Source organism: Malurus melanocephalus, unplaced genomic scaffold (genome assembly GCF_030028575.1).
Source record: "Malurus melanocephalus ecotype Western Australia unplaced genomic scaffold, MMel_1.1 scaffold_32, whole genome shotgun sequence".
Classification (NCBI taxonomy): domain Eukaryota; kingdom Metazoa; phylum Chordata; class Aves; order Passeriformes; family Maluridae; genus Malurus; species Malurus melanocephalus.
In genome coordinates, this window is record NW_026623264.1 from 2930548 (window position 1) to 2947082 (window position 16535).

General features: G+C 37.9%; 1 protein-coding gene across 2 annotated transcripts in view; it reads right to left on the bottom strand.

Annotated features, from left to right (window-relative positions):
• Window positions 1-16535, bottom strand: part of JPH1 (junctophilin 1) — an 81970-nt gene that overhangs the window by 11787 nt on the left and 53648 nt on the right. The window lies entirely within an intron of this gene.

The following is a 16535-nucleotide window of genomic DNA, read 5'->3' on the forward strand; positions in this document are numbered from 1 at the left end:
ATAGAAATGTGAAGATGAAAACAAAATTCACARTAAAACCATTGCACTGGGATGTCAGACTGCACTGCCTTGCTAAAATGCTGGCAGGGTATATGTTACTAACAATTCACTGACATCCACAGTGATTTACTCCAAATTGTTCAGTCACTGGAGTTACTGCAGTTTCCTGGTAATTGTTGGGCTACTTATTAACTTGGSTCAGTCACTCTACATCTTCAGCTTTGCAAAGGGCCACAGGATGTAAATTGCTCCTGAATGAAGTCTGAGTGACTGAAGACTGACTAACCTTGCATTATCTATCACTCCTTTTCTGACAGGCATGCTTTGAGGTATGTTTTGCTTAATTATCCTAATCGATTTAACTTCTCATGATCAGAATACCTGTTTGATATAGAAGTAATTAACTAGCAGAATAAAATGTCTCTTTTGTTCTTATAAGCTACAGGTAGAAGGGCTCGAATTGCTTTTTTCTCCCTTTGGGTGAATGTCAGCTTGTCTTATATACACATGTATGTGCCTTGAACTCTCCCCTGCTGGCTTTGTCTTCCAGATCCAACCACTCCCCTATGAAGATCCAGGTGAACCACTCTAGTAAATAATACAATTCCTATTCAGAAGGCAGGAATACAAATTCTCTTACAATCACTAGGACAATACTTACAGAGCAGCAAGTGTGAAGAACATCCTCTCCCCCAATTCTAGTGAGACACACACGCACACATTCACTGCTAGGACTCGCTTATCAAAGTGCATTTCTATACAGCTGTTAACATAAACACAAGCTGGCTGACATATTCTGCTCCAAGTTTTGGTTGAGACTTAAYTGTTTAACAGTAAGACAAAGGTACGAAAACACTACTGAAGAAACAAATTGCTGTAAATCTCTATGTATTTGAGGCAGTGTTTTCTGTTTTACTTGCTAGAGGTCAAAGCCCAGATTCCAGGGTCAGTTTCTCTAAGAAGTCAGAAGCTGAGGAGCTCTGTGAACAAAGAACTGCCAACAACCTTTCTATATTTTCAAAAATGTCTTCTGAAAAATACATTGCATATAYTTCTTCATTTCCATCCTTGCTAGCACAACTTCCCTTTGATTTTTTTACTCTTCTCCAAGTGAGGCTTATCTGTGCTTTCTGTCAGAGAGAAATTCTGTGCCCAGAGAAGAATGTCTGCACATATTTTTCTGCTTTTGAGTTTAAAAGGGGCTGTAACTGTGCTGGGCAGATACAGTGTTTTTACAGATGCCAGAAGCATATGCATCACTACGCAGTGCGAAGATGAGAGGAAGGAAGAGCAGCATGAAGCTTTTGGAAGTTACTGAGTCATCTGGTAAGTAAGCATTGCTGAGAAGAATTACTCGGCATGCAAGGTCTTTTCAGCAGGAAAATCACAACATTTTTGGCATCTCTGAAAACCAGGGGTGGAAACAGGGAGCTGTTAAGAAAGAAGGCTAGACGTAGACAAGTCAGGATTTGTTCTCAAATGACATTTGAGGAGGAAGTTTTGAGGAGTTAAGCTGCAGAGGGAGAGAGCTAGAGGCTTGATTYGCAGCTTTTTATAATCTTCCTGGTAAAAGGGAAAGGCAGTAYAACACAAATTAAGAGTTTCCATATATAAAGTTACAGGTATGATCGCCACTCAAAAAATTCTCTGTCGTGTCGGGGATTTCCGTCCATCTTTGCTGAGATACATAAGGTAATACTGAGGGGTTTAACATGCATAAACTTTATTTTTCGTATCTTTTCACATTAGATATAATTAGGGGTGTAAAGAGAAAAGGATAGCTAAAAGAGCTCTGACTAATCTTTAAGCCCAAGCCACGGAGCTGTCAAATTGCAATGATTATTTATTATGGACAGATCCACATTCACATTAGCTTGCTCTTTATGACTGCTGTGGTCAAAGCATTCAACTGGAATACTATCTCTTCAGTTTTACAATGCTGCTTAAATGGCACCTSATCTGCTCCTGAAAATTCACACACTGTGACAATTTTGCACTGCCTCACATATGTAAAGATTTGACTTTTACTAATATCTGACAGCACTTGACAAAYTGAAGACATTCCCACAAGGAAAACAGCAGAAAATGACATCAGAAATGACCTCAGAAATGTCATCCGTCTCCACCCTTTCCTATGATCAACTAAAAGTCTCCCAAAGTTGGCAACAGAAAAYCCCCTCTATTTAGTAACCTCCAAACTGTGTCTGAATTTCTGAAAGAATATGGGAGTCCATGTCTCCCCAGGAGACTGGTAGAATAAAAAATAAAAAACTTGAAGCAAAAATAAAACGAAAAATTTTCTTTTYACTTAAACAAAAATAATCTGGAGCTTCCCAAAGAAGTTAAGTTTCAACAGGCTAACAATGCCTGTTAATGCAATGTTTTYACAGGGTATTTGGCAATGTTTGATGCTACGTGACACTGAGCTCCACCAGAAAATGCAGCATCYAAGTAACATCTGAGGGTTTCTCACCAGACATTCAGCCATTGCCTTAACACAGCACAGCAGCCTTCCCTGCCACCCCCAGTACATCACATATGGGTATTAGAGACACATCCCTTGCCTCCAGTCTTGTCAGGCAAATCTTTCCAACACTGAAATTCTTGGCTCTGTGCTGAAGTTAGCTTTGGAGATTGTCCAAATACTTTTTAAGCGTCTGTTCACTGTATCCAATACAATCAGATTATGCACCTGTCCAAACCACTGACTCCAAGCAGCAAGAACTCAGTTCCCAYTCTGTTCTGAGGACTAAGAGCTCTCAGATTTACCTTGTCCCCTTTATTAGAGATATCTAACACTACAGACCTGGGTAAGAGAGTTCTCTTCTTCATAAGAGCAATCTACAGCACAAGTTTAAAGAAACAAAGGCCAAAGGAATTTGGAAAGAGAGTCAGTAACATCTTYCCTATAACATTTCTTAGCTGGCTGATCTTAATGTGGAAGAGAACASAATTTCAGGGTGGGAAGAAGGTAAAATGGGATTATCTGACTAGGAAACAAACACAGAGCTCTAATTCTTCAGTTTGCAGCTCAAGCAATCAGAAGATCTAAACCAAGACATGATACATCTGAATGCCTAAGGAGAATCTGGTCTGCAAAGCAGAATCAGGAAATGTTATCTAACCAAGTGAAGAGAAGATGAACATGTGTGTTTTCTTATGGTGACATGCTGGCTGTGCTACCATTGGATCAAAACTGATGCACCTTTACTTGCTAAAGGTCAGCCACGGGGTGGTTTAGGCTCATCTGCTCAGGCTGTGATGCCAGCAACTGGATGGCACCACTGAAGTGCGAGTTAGCCAGTATTCAGAGGGAATAGCCTCTGAAAGCAAAAGGAGTGTGTGGATGTGTGCAAGGTATGCACACAGAGTCTCACACAGTCTACTGATGGTCTGCTTGAGCAGCATTTCATTGATGGCTGTGGGGTTGAGGGAAGCTTTGGTTTAGTTCGAGGCACACCATGGTTATTCTAAATCTAGAATTTCTTGTGAAGTTCTTGTGTAATATGTCCTTCCTCCTGGAAGGGCTCCAGTAAGCGATGTGACAGCATGGCCAGCCCTGTAAATGAGAAGAGAAGGATGTCCTAGTTCTGCCACAGCATTTTTGAAGAGGTGACAGCCACATGCTTTCCCCCATGGCCCAGTGAAGCRCACACATTGGCAGCACAGGGCTGTTGCAGGACTGTGGCTCAAGGAGCATCTGAAAATGTCATCCTGCAGGACACTTTAAATGCAGCCACTGCTTCCCAAGAAGGCTAAGAAGAGACCTTGTGCCTCATCAGATCAGAATGAAATCTGACGCTCGAGAGGGATGGCAGAATACATCTAGGATAGTGAGGGAAAAGGCATACATGCAACTTCATCAACAATTTTATAAACATCTTATAATTTTTTTCATGATTCCTCTACTGCTCTTTCATGCTCAATCTTACAATTCAGGAAAAGAATGCATTTCATATTACAATTTTATTAAGTCTATTGAAAGCAAAAAAAGATTGTAATGCCACTAATGCAAGCTGCAGAATATAATCTATTAAGAATGTAATATTTAAAGTATTGTTGATGCTGAGTGATGTGATTCAATTTCAAGGTATATTAGAAGTATTTATTAGATAAACATACGCTTATTTCTGCTTTTTAAACTGAAGTATATGTTGTATGATGTAACTTAACTTTAGTGCTACATAGTGAGTTAACAAATAGGGCTATAAAGAGTAACCCAAATAAGAAACAACTTTGGAATTTCATAATTRTAAGAAAATTKATRTTGTGCTTATAGATAAATTCTGAATGTGAAGAACAGACTTCCTAATTTTGTTTACATACATGAGCTGTTAGTGGAAGGATGCTCCATTTTCACTGTAATGTTTAACAACTGTCTGTGGGGTAATGGTGACACAATCAAAGTTACTTCTTCAATCAGAACACTGCAGTCTGTGTGCAAACCTTCCAAGATTAGAGGTCCTTTTTTATTAAAGTACTGAACACTTCTACAAAAACAGGAGAGAATTTCTGATCTGAAAAGTTCACAGTCTGTAAGCACACTCAAGGTTATCCCAACAGCTCATTTTAGTGATGGAGAAGCTAACCCAAAAGGAAATCACGACCCAAAGCACATGTTTCATCTGAATAATCTTTCTGAATTTAGTGCTCAACTGTCAATAAAGTACCGATATGCTCAAAGCTTTGCCAAATCTTTGGCAAATCGAAAGATGCAGAGAAAGCCTTTGTCAAAATTAGGAGTAAGTCTCCCAAGTAATCAAAACCCGACACAGCATTTTGGCCACAAGTTTGTCCCCTACCATAAATGTCATCTTGCTGAAAAAGCTGAGAACTGATCTACTAAATCAGAATTCAAAGAGAGAAGGAAATAGTAAAGGATGGATAAGTTTCTTACTGCAGATTATAACCTAATACAAATCSAGAGCATGATACGGTTGAAGACAGAGCTTAAGTCTTTCATATTCAAATTAACTCCACTTAAAAAGGAAAAATGTATACCTTAGTGTTAGTACTACAGGTTGATATATACTCKTCATGAAATAAGCCAGTGAAAACAATTTCGTTTATTATCTTCTGTTGTTTTTGATAGTTTTTTAATGTGTCAATGTTGGCAACAATATTTATGCTCCCACAATAAAATTTCTTTGCTAGTCTAATGAACTTAATAAAACTTAGAAAAGCTGGGTGATCAATCAAAGAATCAATTCATATAGGATAATTTTTCTTTATGTTAGGATTTTTCAGGATAGGATATCCAGTTTACAAGAATTCCTCAGGATGGTAACTGTAAGTGAAGGAAACAAAAATAATCAATTATCCAACTCTTAAAAGAAATGATTCAATGATTCATTATGGAAGTGCAAATAACTATATTTAGTAAATTTTAGAAAGGCAGGGTTTATTATTATTTCTTCATTGTAGAGGTACGAAGGGAGGGGAAAGAACTATAATTCATATCATTAGTACTTCCTCTGTTTTGTCTCTAATTTTCTGATGGTTTTACTGGTAACAGGGAACAAAAAKAACCTAATAAATACTAGGCTGCTGGCTTGAATTCCGCCCACCTGAATGGAGGGCTGTGCAATGCCATGTGCAAGATGAACTCACTGGAGCAGAGATATGGTTATGGTTTTAGAAATGTTTGGCAGACTGAACTGCGACTGAATAGGGCTGGAAATTAAAAGCTAAGGATTAATGCCATAGAAAATTAAAGGAAATAAGGCAAAGTGCTTAAACAACCATAGAGCTCTGACAGAACACTTCTGCCTGAGATATGAGTAGAACAGAACAGACATTTCAGTCGAATGGGAGTTAGAGCAATCATCTTGTCCAAGTCACTGACAAATTCAGATCTGAGCAAAAGTTAAAGCCTGTTATTAACGGCACTGTCYAAATGCCTCTAGAACACTGACAGGCCTGGGGCACTGACCATCTCTCTAGAAAAGCCTGTTCCATGGCTTGACCACCCTCCTGGTAGAGACAGACTTCCTGATGGTACTTTAAGAAGTGTCTGCAGTACCCTTCTGATGGATGCAGTGATCCAGCAATAGGGCATGGAATAGTGCAGCTCCTTCATGGCTGGGTCAGCAGCAAGGTAAGAAATATCTTACTCCTAGTGACGCACATGTGAGTTATTTAATAATTCCAAAATTCCAAAATGCATATGTATGCCCTGCTGCCATGTTTCGGCTGCATCTGGTTATGCCAGCTGGAATAATGGCTTTCTTTAACTGTACTTTAGAGAATAAAAACCCACATTAGCTAAAGCTTAAAAATAAAGCAAAAAAAGAGAAAAAAGAACTGAAATGGAATGGATTGTTGATACAATCTTGTGAGATGTAGAAAAAGCCCAAGTCTGGATGTCTGATTTAACTTTTAGACTCTGATGGCAACTGTATTTTGGTGAGGTATGATCAACATTTTAAATGCTATTAAGCAGCTTCCCTAGCTGAGGGCAAATAAAAAATCTTTCCTGGATCAATTTTAAAATTCCATACGGCTGCCTTAAAATGCTTTGTTTTTTTTGCCTGGAATTAATATGATACCACCAGCATGGAAGTACCATGGCTGCCTAGGAAAGCAGACTACAATGTAAACAAGAAGGAGAGGAGTGCATTTTTTTTTGCATAATCCAAAAAAAAAAGAAAAATACTCCAAAATACAATGTTTACAATTTAGAATCTTTCTTAATTCACTCTTAATTGCAAATCCTCATTTCCCACGCCCCCCTCCTTGAAACTACCTTCCCTTTGCTGAAGTTTTTCCCAGCTTGCCCTTTCAGGGCTTCTCAATCTGTTGTTAGCATTGCTGCTTCCTTAAAAAGGTATTCCTSATAGTCTTCCTTCCCACAGCTACTCACTAAATCCATGAATGTCGTGGAGATTGATGCCTGCAACTGTTTGTTTTATGGAACCGTTCTAATTTCATCTGGCAGCCCACTGTCTTTGAAACCATGTACTACCAACACGACTGAAAATATGACAAAGAGATAGAACACAAAGTGATATTTTACTATTGTCACAACCTGACAAAGCCACATCATCATTCAGCAATGTAAAGGTTAGAACACACACATATCCCCGAGGAGTCCTAGTCCACCTAGGACTAATTTTAAAAGGTAGCATCCATCACTGAATACAAACAAGTTTCAAAGCAGCTTTAAAAGCAACCTTCCCTTCTTACTTAGTAAAGATAAGGACATACAGAAAGTATTCACTGGTAGAAATTGCTTATTGTCTTGTTCAAAAGAACTCCAAACACATAAATGGTTGAATATCAAGGTTGCTATTTTCTTTATACCTGCTCAGGAAACAGTTTTTGTGCAATATCCTAAGCAACTTCTGCATAGTTTTGCTAGAATATGTATCTACCATCTTTAAAATGCCAGTGCTTTATTTTCCTGACTTTCACATCAACTAAAGTGATGCAGCCTTCTCAGAACCTCCATCAAATGCTTCCTGACATGGATGGAGATCAAAAGCCTTGAGTGACTTATTTACTAGCCCTACATACAGAGACACACRTACTCCTTGGCAAAATCCAAGGCTAGTTTTTATGCCTCTGAGTTTACTCTGCTGTGATATTTACACAGCACAACACGGTTCTTGGTGACCTGCGACCTGACTACTTTACTGCTAGTGTCCCTGCATTTCACAAAGGTATTTGTTGAAGTGTAAGATACCATATTATCTCAAAATGCTTTTTGAAAATATCAAAATATCTACTCAAGCACACTCGAGTTGCCAGCAACAGCAATTGCAACAGAAAAGGAAATGGACTTCAGCCAAACAATTCACATCATAGGCAACATCACAAGCTTGTGAGTCCAGCAGTAGGATGATGAAACAGTTACTAAYGCAATTTCTACTGGTATGAGCACCAGACTGCCTCTTCTCTCCCTGTCAGCTCCTCCAAAWCTGAAATTAATTTGACTTACCCTACCATTAACACACCTGCATACAGAACCTAAATAGTATTTTTGTAATTTGCATTTTTGTAKTATCCCTTAACTAAAGAATCATTAAGGATAAGAGACGGCCTAAAAATGAGATTTTCTTCCTCTAAAGCTTTATAAATGCATCATTATAGGGCAGACATATACACACTGAAGCATCTGAAAAAAAGACTACACTAATGAATCTCAAAAACTGCCTGGAGTCAGCACCAAGAACAATGAATTTATTCTGACTACATATTCAATCTCTGCTCCATTTCTGTTATGGCTTTAGCAGCTGACTGAAGTAGCTGTGATACTTCCAAAATAGGGAAACATTTCCCAACAGGATCTGCATAGCAGTGTGTAAGCCTTTACACTTCTGCGTTCAATACCATCAGAAAAATGTAACAAATTTATCTTAGCTGGTAGAGGGCATTGTGAGTGCTGCACAACTAGGTGTAACATCTCACTGGGACATCAGCTTATGGACACTAAAATTGCTCGTGGCTAGCAATCTTAATTCTGGCTTGCTTTACCTACCCTACCTTTCTGTTGATGAATACTGACAGAACTTAAAAAAAAAAAAATCTGCCAAGATTACATGGTGATGCATATGACTCCGGTATCTAGGACAGGCTTCATTTTTCCAGGGTAGATAATACACACACATTGTATTTAATGTGAATGATCCTGACTAAGTAAMACACACACACCATAATCTACTTGAATGCTTCTAAGCCTGCAGGCTGCTTAACAGGCGATAACTGAGAAGGTAAATTTTTAGCTTTTTCACAGAAAATCTACAGACTGCTTTACTTCATCTGAACTGCACTGGGCCAGCTCTTTACTGCAAAAGTAGCGTTCTTTAAGCTTCTAAAGGATGGGCAGAAGCGAAAGGCTATAATCCTATTCTCACTGCAACTGTGTATTCTCTGAGAAGATGTATTTTAAACATAGAGAGACAGCTAATGTCGCATAATAGCTGTCTTTACTCAGTAGAATTCACACTTTACATTTCTTCCAGCATGTCTACATCTTTCTGATGTGATGATCCCGAAAGTTCTACACAGTATTTCAGAATCAGCATCACTGGGATCATGCAGAGAAGGGACCATTCTTCATGACATGCTTCTGCATATACAGCCTGGAAAGAGATGAGCTACTTCTCCTCTTATCTCATTTCATGTGCACAGCTCTCATCCTGCTCCATGGGARTTTGGCAACAGACCTCAACAGGAGCAGGTTCATATCTTCCCTCCAGCTGGCCAAGTCTGTCAGCCCATCTTAAGGATTGTTTTTAAGTAAATTCAATAACAATTGATATTTTTGCCAAATCCTTCTAACTTTTGTCTCTTTTAAAGTCCTTATTTGTCTGTTTTTCTCAGAACACCCTTCTGCTCTTCCACTACAGAAAAAAAACCAGAGCTTAGGATATGCAGTCATTGGGCTGTACATATCAGCACTTCTTATGCCTGTGGAGTAACTTCCTATAAGGCTCAATACTGTGAAGACAGAAAATACAGAAAAAACAACCAGCATCACCTCTGAATACACAGGCATAGATATAGATAGGAAAAATAACATGAAAACAACTGGACAGTTTCAGACTGCATTGAATCTACATATCTAGAGATGTATTACTGCCTTTACTTAAAACTTCAGGTACTTCTAAGGGATTCACGATTACATGACTTTTTAGAAGTCTCCTTTATTCCCTTGTGTTTATAGGAAAAAAACACTTGAAATTATGAACCTGAAAGATGCAAAAACAGGAGTAAAATAAAGAGACTGAAAATTTACTGCTTTTGAAGTATAGGGCTTTATGATTTTTCTTAGAGGGTTGAGGGCTGATCCAGTGTTTTTCAAAACCAGTACTAGTTAAGCTGTACCACACTTCCAGCAAAATTAATTTCTTATATATAGCATTGAAATTAATTATAGAGTGTAAGAGTCTGAAGTGGGCTAACAGAACTGACTGCTGCACTGCAAGTGCCAGAACTGGAGAAATACAACAATTTATTTAAAATAAAAATAAACTAGGTAAAACTCGGGAATGTGAGCTGCTTAGTCTTGTATCCAATTCTGGCTTCTTTACAGAAGATGTTCTTGATCTTTTGTAATTTAAGAGAAATTCCACTCATCATGCCGCATTCTGACCTCACACAGTGACATTTCTTCCCCTTCACATCAGCACTCAAAGCTTTTATTTCTGAAGTCTAAGTTTGCAATATCCATTTACCACTTCGCCAAATCTATCCCATACTCTTCAGTTTGGCAACTGCCTCCAATAAAATTCTTTCTGCTCTTCATCTGATACTTTTTGAGGACCCTCTGTGATTTTCCTAGTCACATCTCAGTATCACTAGTCCACTCTCACTCTCCTTTGACACAGGTGACCATTCTCTTCTTCTGGGATAWTTCTCCTCTGTTAACATCTATGATTTATCCTTTTAATTTCCCCCTATTTTTCTTTCATTTTTAAACTATAGTTTCAAGGAAAATAATTGCCAATTATTCTGTTCTTCGTCTTTCTTTTACAAATCTTCATCCTGTTTAATCTCACTGTACAAAAATGATCAATTCCATGCTGGCTGTGTTTCAGTTCYAGGTTCTACTCCTGTTCAGTTGATGATCTGAGTGAATAACTATTACTAAACTAATACGCAGAAATCTTTAYCTTCTGCAAATTCTGAACATGGTCTCCTACATCATACTGAACAAAACTACATTCCTCTACATTACTCAGGTCTATAATRTGAATCAGATTTTTCTTTTTTGGTTATCTCCCTAGAGTCTCTCTACTTTTAACAAAGCCTTAAATTTTGCAGACTTTCTTGGAATAAAAGGCCAYGTATATTAGCCATCCATTTCTGTGGCCTTGACAAACACAGAATACAGCTGCAAAGATTATTTTTCTCTAATGGCCCATGTCGTATGTTAAAAGTGTAAYAGCAGAAACCTCACCCTTTAAACATAATTTAAACCTTCACTAGTATAATAAAATCCTTTCAAAATAGATCACCATACTCCACTGAAAATTAGCACTGTAAGAAAAGTTCTCAGTTCTTTGTCAGCTGAATTTCAACATGGAACAAATATTTATGACRCAGTTATAAATAGGATTTATAATGGAAATTTTGACACTGTGATAATACTCCCATGTGATAGACCCTACTTCATCTTGTCCTTGGCTGGACATCATGACAGACCAATATAGAAATTCACTGGAGCAGGCCAACAGTGKCCTGGAAGGAATGATTGTTTTCTGGACTAAAAGAATGATTTTTTACAGGAGAAAGGGAACACTGACCTCTTTCTCCCACACTACACCTGGAATTAACATTCTCATGGTGGTAGATTAGATACATACACCTAGGCTAGAATTCAAAAAATCGCTTCAAGATAGCAACACAGCCTAGACAGCACTGAAGTTAGTCCAGGCTTCTAACTAGCTTCATAGTCAGACCCTGCTACCTTTACTAAGCAACCATGATGCACCTAGATGCAAATTAACTAGCTCACTACTTAATGCAAGCCTGTGAAAATTACAGTGGTTGAAACAGCCTTATGTCTCTATAAGAAACTGGTTCTCTGTTATTAGTTTTAAAAGTTTATTTGCTCAAAACTAATTAGGCATATTTTTTTCCTAAGCAATTCATTTGATGATGTGACTCAAAAGCATCTAGGAGAGAYTGAGAAAGCATCCTGAAGAATTAAGGCTAGTCCTTTGCAAACTCTCTTTGCTTTGCCTTCTCCCAAGCATGCTYTCCTGCCCCAGATGCATTCCAGGAACATTGTGGAGTGGCTCAAGCCAGCAGGTGTGCTTTGGTAGTGTGGCAGGATGGATGCAGACTGTCAGGAATGTGGATGGACAAGAAGAAAAGATGTGGAAGGGTGGGGAATCTGTACCTATGGCTTGGTGAGACCGGTAATAAATCTGGAAGTCAAGTTGGGAAGACTTGTAAGACAAGAGTTATAAAAAAAGAAAGGGGAGAACAAGAATAAAGCTTGAAATGGATGCCTTTTCTTCTAATGCACTTTCTTTCTTTGACTGTGGGATACAACAAGAGGGCATTAGAACATGTCTATAGGCTCTGGTTTCTCCACTCTTCTGTAGAAAGAAGATAGAGGCAATAAATTGTAGAGAAAAAGTAGTACAGCAAGAAACCAAGTAACAGATCTGTGAGGATGATGAAGKTGTATGCAGAATAAATTCAGAAAATGAACAGGCTCTTGTATGACTAAGAAAAACRAGCAAACTTCTGTATCTTTAATGCACTAACTGATGGCATGGCTGGTAACTTTAATCAGGCAAAATGCTCATTGTAATTGGCTTTTAAAATAAAACTCTCTGGTCTGGCCCACATGCATTTAGCCAGGACATTCCAGTTAATTAGCATCAGCCAGAAATCTCTCTTTCCTGTCCATATGGAGTTTGCATTTTGAGAACTTGAGGAGGTGGTGATGGCAAAAAGGAGGAAGATGGGAAGGATGGTTTTTTTTTCTCTAGCTACAGACATCTACCAYTGGTCAGAASAGAAYGTAAACCACAGTTGCTCTCTAAGGCATTAGAGGCCATTACAAATTGTCTTGAATAAACTTAAAATGCTTATTTAGTAATGTTCAGCATGTTAATACTGATGCTTAAAGTAACCAAACACTATAGTAAAAAATACTGGTAAAACCTACCAAATTCTTATTCTCATCATTAGAAAGTCCATACTCATATATTTCACCTAAAGAAATTCTGTCCATCTCTTTAGACAGCTTTAATTTACAAACTACTCCTTGATTTCTCTCATGCCTTGTTTAGAAGGTCAAAGGCTGGATGAATTGTTTTTGTGATCCATGTATTTTCATCTGGCAGCTGGCTGGCCTGATAAATAATCTGCCAGAAAACAATTCAGATCTGAATTGCCAGACCTTAACTGCTCTGTGGTAAAGTGCCCAGCCTGCTCCTACCCTGCAGCAAAGTAGTTTTACCCTTCTTTCATTTAATCAAATGTTTTTCATTCAAACTGAATGAAAGAGCAGCATCCATTCGCTGCAGGATATATATGCACACAGACAATTATGGCTTAGCTGTCCAGTCTGTGCAAGTTTATACTTCAGTTTACCCCCTGATAACATGTTTACAAGAGCACAGCCTAAAGATGGTCTGTGGAATTCAGAACGGATGTGTCAATCCACTAATCTTGTGCAAGACTAGAACTGAGTATCAAAAACCTTTCTTTTCTGTTACACCTTTGACACATCACACCCATAAGTCATTTGTTCTTCTCTAGGTTTTTACAACAGACACAGAACAGCTCTTACTGTTTTCTCCATGCAAAGACAAATCTCAATACTGTTTTCTCCATGCAAAGACAAATCTCAAACTGTCCCTGGATGACTCCCTTGAATGAGCCTATGACTCAGGTTTCATTTGTTTCCTGTCCTGGTATGCTCTCTTTTGACACATCCACAAGTTTAGTGATGCCTGGAGGAAACAAACAGGTCAGAGCTGGGATTTCTCAAAATTTGTTTYGTTTGTTGATAAAAAGGCCTGTAAAGTATGGCCTCTATAAAGAGCACAAAATTTGTTAAATCTACAAAATGTAGAGCCTTGTGGGTAGGGCTCTGCAAAGATAAACATCCTCATAATTATTAATCACTAGCCAAATAAATGCTACAGCAAAAGTAAAAGCAGGGTCTTGCCTGGGAATAGAGTGAATAAACTCATGGAAAACAGCTCCATGCAAACTTTTAAGTCCTTACACCATGGCTCTGACCTTTTCAATCATATTGGCTTTCCTTATATGCAAATACTAAGGCAATCAATCACTGGAAAACCTGAATTTCAAGATTTCCATGGTACCTCATCACTATTCTTACCTGCTGGATGCTACTTTACTTCCTACTGCTTTGTTCTCCCTTTAGTCTCCTTTTAAASTACATTACAAAGGTAGAACCTCTTGGCAGCTTCTGATGAATGCCTTAATGAACACAAAGGTGAAACATGAGAGAAAGTATTTGGGAAGTATGAATTGCCATGGTACAATGAATGATGAATATTCACTGTAATTATAATTTGTGTGTAATACCAGGCTATAAGGCTTAGAAAGTTGCTTTTTAAGAATCTGAAATTTAAGAGCTTTATCAAAACATTTTCARACATTTAAATGGATTGAGGCTACAAGTCAGTCGGAGATCACTCATTAAGACAGAAGAGAATGAGTCTGTTGTTTACGGAGAGGTATTTGTATTTCACTGTTTTTTGTCTCTGTTTCAAGGGGATTGTTGATATGCTACATACATTTACTGCTGACAGCATGCTTGCCTACCATACTAAGCAGTTAAAGAAATAAGAGAAAAATTACATTTTCTCATGGTAATTTATTTTCAAGACAATTTAGTACAATGGAAAGCTTTTACTTAACTATAGTTTCAGAGAATGAGACAGAACACTTATTGATACCTCTTAGCAGCACTTAAGGAAACTGTAAAAAAAAAAAAGCTCAAGCGAAGAAAACCAAGAAGTTGCTATTAGGAAGCAATAGCAGCTACCCTGTTTTCATGCAAATACATGAAAAATGCTACCTGAAGAGCAGRTATTTACTGCTGTTTGTGTGAGTGAATGTAAATACTTAGAAATATTTATCTATTTTATTACCATAAATGACAAAAGCTAACAGTAACATTGTCCAGTTACTCTTGGCATGACTCATACAAACAAGTATGTGTACAAGTGAGCGGGTTAACTGGTACCACACAAAAAAGTGTATCTGAAAAAGGCACCATGTACACTGAGCCTGGAAAACATCTTACATATAATGTGTGAAGCTGGTGGTTTGCACGAGTTTATTTGGGATAACAGAAATTTAGTTAACATCTTGGCATTTTAAAAATACTTAAGCAATGGGAATAGAGTTTTTTACAAATATGCTGTATTTGGCTACCTTGGAAACAATTAGAAAATTCAAAATTTAGACTCCAGAGAGGTATTTCTCTTTTGCTAGGAGCTGGGTAACTGAGACATTTTTCCACACAGAGAACAGAGTAAGTAAACTGAGAAATGCTTCGCTATGTCATTCCACACACACCCAACTGCATTTGGAGAAGGGACACAAACGCTTCTCTTCTGTAAACGAAATAAAAATTTCAAATGGGAGGAAAATAAGATCCCACACCTTCTCTCCCATATCTCAGCTCATTTGTCAGCAATGCTCCTTCAATTCCTGWGGCAGGGAGTAAAAAGATATATGAGAAATTCTTGATTTGGGTAATTTATTTGGTATCAAATTTCACACTGTCAGATGTTTCACTCAAGTACTCTAGCAATTTCTTTATTTGAAGGGYTTGGCAGCTTTCAAATACCCTCTTTCCAAATGCTTAAATTCTTTGGAAGACTAAGGTTATGACTTCTTGATTTGTGACTGGCAAGATGACCTGCTGCTGTTAACTGGGATTTATACAGCTGGTGGAGAATGAAATAATGAAAAAAGCAAAGGACTTGAGTAGGATAGAAGTGTGGGCCACTAATATAAATCCACAGGAGAGGTAGYACTGAGGTAATTTCCAACAGTGAAAAGTACATACTTATGCTGTTTTAAAGCTAGTAAAGTTTACTATGGAAATAGCTCGGTTGAGCTTTGCCTACAATTCTGGATTTCCACGTCCAAGAAAGACGAGTTTACGTCAGAAAGTGCACAGAGTGTCTGCAAGACTGGTAAAGGGAATGAAGATTCCAATCACATGACCAATCCTTGATTTAGGCACTAAATGAATACAAAAGAGTGCTCCAGTCCCCCAACCCCAAAACACATTCTCTCTCACAACCAAATACTTGAGAATAAATAAAAAAGAAGTATTCTTTACGGTAATTGACAGTAAAGTTTTAGGAACAAGTTATATATAGTGGCCACTTGAACTGAAACCAGAAGTAAATAGGTGTGTTTTTAGAAAATGTTGTTGTTCTTTGCTTTTGTGGGTCATGCATTCTCTACATAGGTGTATACATTTAACAATAAGTAAGTTTGTGTATGAAACAAGGATGAGCAGAAAACTACAGTAAGTGAAAATGAATCTCAGAGCTATAATCTGTATTAGCATATCAGTGCAGGTAGATCCTTGAGAAGTAATAACAAGATATGACTCAACTCAATTTGACAGGTGAAAGAAAGGGCAGACATGGAAAGAGATTCAATTGGCAAATGGAGCTCCATTTTATCTAACCAATTTTCAGCCAAAGRGCAGCACACAGAAATATTAGCCTCATGGAAAGGCAGCACAAAAACAAAGCAAAATCAACCTTCCTTCTTCCTATAGCAACTTTTCAAATGCTGTGACAGATTAAAACAGGCTGCAGTGTGGATAGAACCAAGACAGACTTAATTCTGTGCTATTGTGAATATGGGACTAATGCTCTACCAGAGCATCCCAGGCACAACAGAGGAAGATTCCTTATACAGGCTATGCATGTCTAATGGTAAARCATTCTCCAAAATTCAGACCTTAGCTAACCAAGACTGTCAAGAACTCCATTGGACAGCAAAACACATTATAGAATTAACCCAAATTTCTGTTGATTTATGATTACTTAAGTCTGTCTTTGACA